Source organism: Musca domestica, unplaced genomic scaffold, assembly GCF_030504385.1.
Source record: "Musca domestica strain aabys unplaced genomic scaffold, Musca_domestica.polishedcontigs.V.1.1 1, whole genome shotgun sequence".
NCBI classification, from domain to species: domain Eukaryota; kingdom Metazoa; phylum Arthropoda; class Insecta; order Diptera; family Muscidae; genus Musca; species Musca domestica.
In genome coordinates this window covers 31,034,107-31,045,618 of record NW_026712114.1, presented here as the reverse complement: position 1 = coordinate 31,045,618, position 11,512 = coordinate 31,034,107, and the positions used below count along the sequence as shown (strand labels likewise).

Here is an 11,512-nt window from a genome sequence, read left to right as displayed (position 1 = left end):
AAGGTTTTAACAGGACATACAGAAGGATTACAACAGACACACATACGGACATGGCTAAATCGACTTAGAATTTTCTGCTTATCCAGAATATATGTACTTTGTAAGGTCTATCATTAGTAGTTCGAGAAAGTTACAAACGAAATGACAAAGATAATATAACCTCCACAAAAGGATATAGTAAAAACAATTATCCTATTATAATTATTTCTTAATTTTCTAGTTGGCATTCCTGACTCTGTGAATTATTTCTTTACCACCTTTGCGTAGAATTTCTGTTTCAAAAATTATGTTTGATTTATTATTGCTGCTTATACAAATAAATTAAGGCCTTGAACTTTAGAGAAACTCCATTTCGAAAAAATCGCATGAATTCAGTTTCAGTTGAAAACAAACAATATTTTCTTTTGCAATAATATTTGCAATTCTGAATTGACTTCAACAATAGCAGTCGTACTTAATTATAATATTTAATATTAATTGATTATTGAAAATAGGCTTCGGATTTGCTATAAAATGAATCCTAAACTTGAGACCCGACTATAGTTCAACAATTGCCAGTAAACATCAATATACAATGAAATTCACCAGCATTTTCGCAATTGCCGTTGCCATGGTTTTGGCTATTAGCTCAGCCGAGGCTAAACCTGAACCAAAACCCGAACCATTACCGGAGCCAATTTTAAATGTCGTCACCAATTTACTTAGCGGTATTTTGGTACGTATTGTTTGCGTTGAAACATAATTGCATGGAGATTATTAACATTTACTCCTTATGTCATTGCAGGGCGGCAGGTAAATGGAATTGCTTGCACGGAACGCCGTGATCGTTATACATGAAAATTGAAAAAATAAAATCACTTACTTCAACTTCAACAATTCTTAATAAATTCTTTTATTTGACACTATTTTGGAAATTAATTAATAATTAATTTTTTATATTTATACCCTCCATCTTGGAAAGGAGGATTATATTTGTCATTCCGTTTGTAACATCTCTAAAAATTCTTCATAGACCCTTTAAACTTTGGCACGGTAGTAGGTATTGTCTAGGATGGTTGGTATTGAAAATGACATATATCGGCCCAAGTTTTGAGATAGCCCCCATATAACGATACCTTCCGATATTTGGTATTTTGATGATTTTTGCCACATTTTTTCACCGATTTGTACAAAAATTGGCATTTGTAGTTCATTGTACATATAGGTCCTCATTTTTGTTAAGCCCCATATAACGGCACCTGTCCATATTCGATATTTTGATGGTTTTAGTTACTTTTTGTTATGGATCTATCCAAAAATTGGCATTTATAGTTCATAATGGGTTATAGCTTCGGTGGCGGAACATTGTATGTATATACTCGTATATGTCCACGTTTCCATTTTGCCACTTCGTAATATTTGTAAAGAATTAAGGTAAGGAGCGACCCACACCTTCTGGTACCTCTCTTACAATAGATCAAAGATGTATTTTACTTAAGACGATCTGATTTCCGAGTTGGAGCAAAGTTTGTACATTGCAATAGTTAAGAAAAGATATAACTCTAAAGACTTAGAGGCCAAACACGTGTTTGATCGTTATTAAGAATATGAAGGGTGATTTTTTAGCTACTATCTTTTTGGCAACACTGGATTAAAAAGCGTATGCATGTTTCTTGTTTCACTGCCAAATATCTTCAGTTTAACAATGAATCGTCTTAGAAACGAACAACTTTTCATCAATCATTGACTTTTTTTATTAAAATCCTTGCTTTGTTAAGAAAGTTCATCCCGCTTCTTCCAATCAGAAGTTTAATCAACCCAATGAAGCGGCTATTCGCGCAGATTTTTTTTTTGCGTAGTGGTTTAGTTTTGAAACCTCTATAAAAACAGCTGGTGCATTAATTGAAGCCGATCAAAATACGGCAACGCAATATTTTCGGAGAATGGGTAATTTGGCCGAATATCCTCTTTTTTGTTTAACGAAAAATTGTTTTCCATCTTTTTTTGTCTCCCGACGAAGCTTATTTTTGGCTCATGGGAACGTAATTAAATAGAGTTGTCGATTTTGGATTGAAGATCAGGATAGGAACGTTGTTCTTCAAAGATGCCGCGATTCGTAAGTTAACATGACAAGTGGAATCAACAAGACGGGGCCACATGCCACACAGTTCGCGTAACAATAGACTTATTGTGATACTATTTGGGTGGACATTTCACGTCCAGGACCGTTCAATTGACCGTCTTGATGGTACGACTTAACACCTTTTTTGTGGGGTCTATGTTATGGGTCATGCCTTACTTAAACATGACAGCAAAATATTTATCAAATAAAATGGATAACATTTTTCTTCGAACTTTACAGTCGATTTACAGGTCACAGTTATTGACCAACCGTCGCAGAATTTTGCATAGGTTAGGCCAGACACCTTAGGTTCTAGAAGGTCATCGAATAAAATTCATAGACAATTTATTTGTTATTAATATTTGATAAATGCCAAAATTTCCATCAACCGCGAATTTTTTGACACTGTAAGCACTCTCAAGCGAAATTACCTATACATGACGATTACTCTCGATATAGGCCAACTTGAGTCTTTGCTTATTTGTTTGAATTTTTTATATATCATTTGATACGGACAAAACGTGCCTCATCGAAATAAGGGTTTTACACCCTAGGTCTCTTTGGACCAAATCCGCCACCGAACATTTGGAGTCGATCTAACGATATCCGTCCGTCCGTCTGTCAGTCTGACTGGTACGCACGATAACTCTCGAAGGGAGCATCCGATTAGGTCTAACCTTGTTACTTAGTTACTTATTGTTTATTGTTACTTATCAAACTTAGATCGAGTTCGGAGATGGGCAATGTCGGTCCACTCCTTCTGTTATCTCCACCAAAAAAGGTCCAAATTTTTCAAAAACATGTTAAAAAGTATGAGTCGGTTCTTCCGACAGACGTATACCGCCAATGTTGGATTATTTAAATATATTTTGACTTCTGTTATGATTATTCAAACTCTTGACCATCTATGGAGTTGGTTCTGAAGTACCGATATATCCCATCTTCACCACTGATATTGCGTTAATAGAAATAATGGAATGTGTGAAATCTAAAGAGAACCTGATGCTTATTTCGGATTTTACAAAGGTTTTGGCTATTCAAAACTTTGACCCTTTGTGGGGTAGGTACCAGAAGGAATGGTCCGATCTCTACCATCTTTATAACAGATCATGTCTTGACAGAAATATTCAAATGGACCATGCCTAAATGGAATCGGATGTTTATTTCGCGTTTTACGAACTTATGAAAAATTAAAATGGAATACTTCGGTCTAGTACATCACGCACATTTTGGTATTTTCTAAAAATTATCACATATCTCATATAAAGTGAAAGAAGTACCCAATATAGTCTAAATCAGGCACGTTGCAATATTTATATCGCTAATTCCTTCGGAACCTACTCCATAAGGGGTCAACAATTTAAATAATCATTACACAAATCAAAGTATATTTAAATACGTACGAACATTGGATGTGGGTATACATCTGTCGACAAGACCGACTGATTCTTTCTAACTTGTTTGAACATATTTCGATTAGATTTTGCCATTGTTTGGTATTTTCACCAAATACTACCATCAATATATGTCTACATCTTGATACAGATACCCCCTGTTTTGTCATATTTAACAATCGACTTTACAAAACTAGAATCCGATCTGATTTCTTTTTACATTTTATATCTCTATTAGTTTGGGTTTCCCCCAATACAATTTAGAAGAAAGTTGTTAAAAAAAATTAATTAATTCGATGCATGCATTGTTCTTTATTTTTGTGTGGCATTCCAAACATGATAATTATTTTATTATTTTTGTGTAGAATTGTTTTTTCAACAGATGTTTTTGAGTTATAATTGCTGTTTTATCAAACAAATACAAACCTTGAACTTTGAAGAAATACCTTTTCATTAAAAATAGACATGCAGAAAACCTGCATTGAATTAAAAAAAAAAAAAAACAAACATTCTTTTCTTTTCCAATTGACTTGACTTCAACAATAGAAGTCGGATTTAATTATAACATTTCATCGATTATTGAAAATAGGCTTCGGATTAGCTATAAAAAGAATCCTTGATTTGAGACCCGACATCAGTTCAACAGTTGGCAGTTAAACACCAAAATACAATGAAATTCACCAGCATTTTCGCAATTGCCGTTGCCATGGTTTTGGCCATTAGCTCGGCTGAGGCTAAACCTGAACCAAAACCCGAACCATTACCCGAACCAATTTTAAATGTGGTCACCGATTTACTGAACGGAATTTTGGTACGTACTAATTTATTTAATTAAACATTTTAAACGATTGTTTTATAATGCTAAAAATCTCTTTATCATTTAATTGCAGGGTGGCAGGTAAAAGGTTTTGCGTACGAAGCTTCTGATGATTTTGTTGTAATGAATGACAGTTGAAATAAAAAATAAATAAAAGCAATTAGCCCAGCATACCCTAGAATAAAGATTTTTCTTATTTTGAAAATTTGCAAGTAAAAAATTCCTTGGGTTAAAGGAAACATTAGAACCCATTATGACCCACAAACACCAATTTTTAGACAAATTCCTGGGAAAATGTGGCAAAAACCATCAAAATAACGAATATCGGGAGGTACCGTTATATGCGACTATACCAAAACGTGAACCTACATACAATGTTTCTCCATACGAGCTAGAACCCGTTATGACCAACCCAAATACCATTTTTTAGACAAATGGCAAAAATCATGAAAATACCGACTATCGGGAGATACCGTTATATGGGGGATATATCAAAACGTCTGCCAATATATCTTATTTTCAATACCAACCATCCTAGACACAATACAAATTGTTCTCCTAAATTTTGGAGCCCTACGTCAAATAAAGTGGGTCCTACGTCAAATAATGTGGGCTGTGTGACAGACAAATTATGATTATGAATATATGTACATTATGGGTCTACGACGAATATTTAGGGATGTTACAAACGGAATGACAAAGTTAATACAAGGTGAGATAAAAAAAAACTGCAACAAAGTCAAACGAGATAACTTTTAATTTTTTTTTTTTTTTGAATTAAAGCAAAAAAATCGTAAATAGCATCAAATTTTAGAATAAGTTTAGATTTTTTCGAATTGGTCACCTTTGGCACGAATTATGGCCTTCAAACGGCCAATGAAACCGTCTCACGCCGCCCGAATGTTGCTCTGCGGTATTTTGGCCCAAGTCGCTTTTTTACTTTTCGAACCATTTCTGCTGATGTTGCTGTTTTCTTAAGTCCACTTCCTTGACGTCGGGCTACGCTACCAGTATCACGGTAACAAGCGATGGCACAAGACACAACTGGAGTGCTCTAACGATAGCCACTTGTGGTTTTCCAGCTTGAATTCCATCACGAATATCTTTTTTTTTTTTCTGGAAAATTCTCACCAAAATGCTTTTGTACGCTTGTAAACAATGTAATGAGCTGCCACGGGAATAATTTGAACATCTGTCGGACGAGTGGCTTAGAAATGACAGCAGTCTGAAGTTGGTTGCAGTTTTTTTCATCTTACCCTGTATACCCTCCTTTCCAAGGTGGAGGGTATAAAAATCGTAACAGTTATACCCTTAGCTTTACGACTAAAGAGGGTATACATTTTATGATATGGCATAATGTGCCCCTTCGATAAAATGGTTTTGAAAACTCTGTATTGTTGGACGAATTCGGATTCAGAAAATGTTGATACGATTAAGCGTTACCTGCCCGCCATTTGATAATACGTGAAGCGAGTATCCAATTAATTTTAGATTTTCAAAATTTCCCTGGTTTTTTTATAAAATTTACAATTTTACCATTTAGATGGGAGAGACATACGTGGGGGGTTCGGAAACTTCTTAGCCTATCAATGAAAGAGAATATTACGTTTTTCAAAAATATTTTTATTTTTCAATATAATCTCCTGAAACTTCAGTACACTTAGTCAAACGTTTTTTTTAGCAATTATATCCCTTGATTAATCGCAATTCCAAATTTTTCCATTAAATCTGCAAAATTTGGATAGAAAAAACATGGTTTCTACATTAAGAGATAAGAATGAAATCTTTTACATTTCAATACCTACTTTACCCCAAAAAATGAATTGTGGTTTGTGTTTAGGTTTAGCTTGAGCAGAACCAATTGGCAAAACTAGAGCGGCAGCAATGATAACGAGGTTATAGAATTTCATGATTTGTTCCTTTCCAGACAATATTTAAAATTATTGAACGGGACAAAAATACGATTCAATTTATATAAAATGCAAATATTTAACACATCTGTCTGTTCAATTCAATAAAAATTAAACATTTGTTTAAAAATTAAAGAAAACCATATGTTTTATTGGTGTATAATACATTCTCTCATGCAAATGTATATATACCTAGAATATAATAATCGGCCGATACCGGTTTCTCAGACTTATTAGAGTCTGGTATAGCGTTTCAGTTCTGGAAATCAAACCTTAAACTAATTGATTGAGATTGAGAAAACTTTATCAAAATTTAATTAATATTCAATCAAGTAAAAAAACAGCTAAGAAAGGAACATGAAAACTTCAAAAAACAATCTGAAAACTACCACTTAATTGAAAACCGTTATATGGGGACTAAACGAAGACGTGGACCTGCTTACGAAATTATTTATCATTTTCCCATTATAAACTTCAAATACAAAAATGGGGGTCATACGAAAACGTGGACCTGCATACGAAATTTTTTGCCATAGGTTGTAGTACCGATTAAGATCTTCCAATCGCAAACGTCGCGAACTTCAAATACCAAATTGGAAAAAATTCCGGTAAATAATGCCTGTGATTGTATATGCAGGTTATGGCCACCAAAATCTCCGGATACCAATCCGTTGGACTATGGTGTCTAGATTATTTTGGAAAGCAAGGTTGGCACTATAAAATAATAAAAATGGGCCAAAATTCCGCAGAGCAACATTCGGGCAAATTGTGACGGTTTCATTGGCCGTTCGGAGGCTATAATTCGTGCCAAAGGTGACCAATTCGAAAAAATCTAAACTTATTCAAAAATTTGATTCTATTTCCGACATTTTTTTGCTTTCATTCAATAAAATTTAAAAAAAAAAACAGGTAAAAAACATTATGTTTGGCCGGGCCGAACTTTTAATACCCTCCACCTAAGGGTAATGGAAACACTAGAACCAATTATGACCCACAAATACGAATTTTTAGACATATTCGTGGGAAAATGTGGCAAAAATCATGAAAATAACGAATATCGGGAGGTACCGCCATATGGGGTTATACATGGACCTATACATACAATATTTCGCCAACGGAGCTAGAACCTATTATCACCAACAAATTCCAATTTTTAGACAAATCTGTGATAAAATGTGACAAAAACCATCAAAATACCGAATATCGGAAGATACCGTTATATGGAGGATATACCAAAGCGTGGATCTACACATACAATGTTTCGCCACATGAACTAGGACCTATTATGACCAACAAATACCAACTCTCAGACAAATCCGTGAAAAAATGTGGTAAAAATCATCAAAATACCGAATATCGGGATGTACCGTTATATAGGGGCTATACCAAAACTTGGACCTATACATGCAAAGTTTCGCCACCGGAGCTAGAACTCATTATGACCAACAAATACCAATTTTTAGACAAATCCATGAAAAAATGTGGTGAAAATCATCTAAATACCGAATATCGGGAGGTACTGTTATATGGGGACTATACCAAAGCGTGGACCGATATATCTCATTTTGAATACCAACCATCCTGGACACAATACAAATTATTCTGCTAAATTTTGACGCTCTATGTCAAAAAATGTGGCCTGTATCGTGATTTCAACAGACAGACGGACAGACATACAGACGGACATCGTTAAATCGTCTTAGAATTTTATGCTGATTATGAATATATATACATTATAAGGGTCTACGACAAATATTTAGGGATGTTACAAACGGAATGACAAAATTAATATATCCTCCTTTCCAAGGTGGAGGGTATAATAAAAATTATGGCGTTTCACTTTGTTGCACTTTTTTATCTCACCTTTTATTTTCTCGATCAGCATAATATTCTATATCGATTTAACAATGTCCGTTCGTCTGAATTGAAGTAGGTTGATAAAATTTTACTCAGATGTGTGTTTGGTCTGCAGGACTTTTTGTATTGAAAATGAGCTATATAAGTCCACATTTTGGTATAGCCCACATTTAACTGTGTCTGCCTATATTCGGTATTTTGATGATTTTAGCGATATTTTTCACTGGAATTGTTTCAAATTTTGTATTAGCCCGTCGTAATGGGTGCTATAGCCTGTGATTGTATATGGAAATGGGCTGGAAATGAAGCGAAGAGTCCTCTTGGAATGTCCAAGGTCTGCGCCCAAAATGTTTGCGTGCCCAAGGCTATAATACACCCGCCAAAATATTTTCGCGATAATATTCGCCATTTACTTTGATACCACGGTCGAATAATACGAGCGGAGAGCGACCATCGGCTGTTATGGCGGGCTACACCATCTCCATGGCTGGCGCTTGATTTCTGGTATCCAACCAAAGGATCACATTTTCCGCTGACCTCTTTGGCAAGTAAACATGATAATTTTGTTTGTTTACAAACTGCTGGATATCGAATGTTTTGTCATCGGAGAAAACCAAATTCGGCAGTTCACCACTTTCGGCGAAGCAAATCAACTCGTTATCTCTTTTGCGTCTATTTTCTTTCTGTTGCGGTGTAAGTCTTGCACTTTTTGGAATTTCAATGGCTTTACCCCGAGCTTATTTTTCAAAATTTGCCGAATGGAATATTACGATATGTTTGGCGCACGAGCCATTTTTCGGCCACTGCGACGCTTCTTTATTTTTCGAACCGTTTCTGCTGATGTTGCTGTTTTCTTCCGTCCACTTCCTTGATGTCGGGCTACGCTACCAGTATCGAGGTAACGAGCGATGGTACGAGACACAAAAGATTTATTCACATTTAAATGCTGGAGTGCTCTAACGATAGCCACTTGTGTTTTTCCAGTCAAATATAAAGAAATCACACTATTACGCTTGATGATAATGAGCTGTCACAGGAATAATTTTAACAGCTGTCGGATAAATTACTTGAAGTTTTTTCATCTCACCCTGTATTGGTAGCTTCCCCCAATTTAGATGAGATATGTGATAATTTTTAGAAAATGTTAACATGTGCGTGAGGTACCAGCAAACAACGGTTCTTGTGTTAGCAAAAATGTTTTTATGTGTGAAATATAAAGAGAACCTGATGCTTATTTCGGATTTTATAAACGTTTTGGTTATTCAAAACTTTGACATTTTGTGGGGGAGGTACCAAAAGGAATGGTCCGATCTCTCCCGTTTTATAATAGACCCTGCGTTGATAGAAATATTCAGTTGTGCCAAGTCTAAGTGGAATCGGATGTTAATTTCGCGTTTTATGAGCTTCATAGATATTCAAAATTTTAACCCTCTGTGGGGGAGGTACCAGAAGGAGTGGAGCGATACATTCGATCTTCACACCAAACCTTGGGTTAATAAAAATATTGTGATGTATGTAATTTGAAGACAATAGGATTCTTACATCACATTTATAAGAGTTATAATTATTCAAAATTTTAACCTTTTGTGGGAGGTACTTGATGGAGTGGACCGATATTGTCCCTTTTACGCACGTGACCTAGAACTGATGCAAATATTATGATTTTCAAGGTCGGAGCAAAATCGGATTATTCTTTCTCTCTCTGTGCAGTAAATTATTTTCCTTAAAAATTTCGACCATTTGTGGGGGACGTACTAGAAGGAGTGGACCGATATATTCTTAAACCCAAATCTTGGGTTAATAAAAATATTGTGATGTGTGAAATTTGAAGACAATCGGACTCTTACATCACATTTTATAAGCGATACCAGCCAACCAGACAGAGAGACGGACGGACGGACGTACGGACATCGTTAGATCGACTCCCAATATCCTGAAAGGGATTTGGTCCAAAGAGGACAAGGGTCTAAACCAGTTATTTCGACTAGGCACGTTTTGATATATACCCTCTCTAGCCATATGACTAGAAAGCCATCTTATGGAATTTTCCAACGAATGCCAAAAAGTTGTTAACAAAACAAGCCCATTGTGTTACTACCACAAGTACATTTATAACAATGTTCAAAAGTATACTTAAATTTTGTTTTGTATAATTTAAACAAATATCAAATGAAACAATTGAAAATGTTATTACTCTTTTGTTCAAATTAAGTATAAATTGATATCGAAGCTACTTTAAATCATCACTTAACAAGTGCACCTGAACATCAAAAACATTTCACAACAATGAAATTCTACAATATTGCAATTATTGCCTCTACTCTACTTTTAGCCATTGGCTGTGCTAGGGCCGATCCTGAGCCCAAGCCTGAAGCAAAACCCTTTTATCCTATCTTCATGGTGAGTGTTCGAAAACGCATTCATATGTAATTCTTATTTACTAAAAATTGTATTCTTTGATTTTGCAGGGCAAGTAAGCCACTTGGTGGATTGTTATAATGAATGAATTATAATGGATGAAATCCGAGAATTGCACAAATAAATGATTGAAACCTATTTCTTGCATTTTTTTATTGATTGATTGAAGGAAATTAATTTGTACTTCATTACGTTGCAAAGATATCGGTTTATTGGTTTAAAAATTTGTATAGTTTAAACATTTGTAACATATCGAAATAATGGCTTTTGGCCTTCTATAATGCCTAGAGATTTCGCGTCCAACCGTACGCACTTAAACCATGTAATCAACACTGTAAATTGAATTCACCAAAGGTGTCTGCATTGAGTTTGGTATAGATTCAAAATTATTTAAGGAACAAAATTGACAATATGTTGTTTCAAGTTGCGTACATTTATACAGAAAAAGTTATATACAGGGTGAGATAAAAAAAAACTGCAACAAAGTCAAACGTCATAATTTTTACATTTTTTTAAAATTTCATTGAATGAAAGCAATAAATTTCGGAAACAGCATCAAATTTTAGAATAAGTTTAGATTTATTCGAATTGGTCTCCTTTGGCACGAATTGTGACCTTCAAACGGCCAATGAAACCGTTACGCGCTGCTCGAATGTTGCTCTGTGCTATTTTGGTCCATTCCCGGCGAAGCGACACTTTGGTATTTTAGCGCCATCCTTGCTTTCCAAAATACTCCAGGTACAATAGTCCAACGCATTGGTATCCGGAGATTTTGGTGGCTATTGTGCGCTGGAAATTAAGCGAGGTACCTCATTTTGTAACCATTCTGGTGTGGCGCGTGCTAAGTGCGATGGTTTTGTCCTGTTGGAATGTCCAAGGTCTGCGGCCAAAATGTTTCCGTGGCCAAGGCTTTAATACACCCTCCAGAATGTTTTCGCGATAATATTCGGCATTTATTCTAATCCCACGGTCGATTAATACGAGCCGGGAAAGCGACAATCGGCAGTTATGGCGG

At 35.3% G+C, this 11,512-nt stretch overlaps 1 long non-coding RNA gene across 1 annotated transcript; it reads left to right on the top strand.

The window, feature by feature from the left end:
- The first annotated feature begins 436 nt into the window (after window positions 1-436).
- LOC109611944 (uncharacterized) lies at window positions 437-855 on the top strand. The gene is made up of 2 exons (XR_002194202.2): window positions 437-715; window positions 785-855. It is a non-coding gene; the product is annotated as an uncharacterized LOC109611944 (long non-coding RNA).
- The last annotated feature ends 10,657 nt before the right edge of the window (window positions 856-11,512 follow it).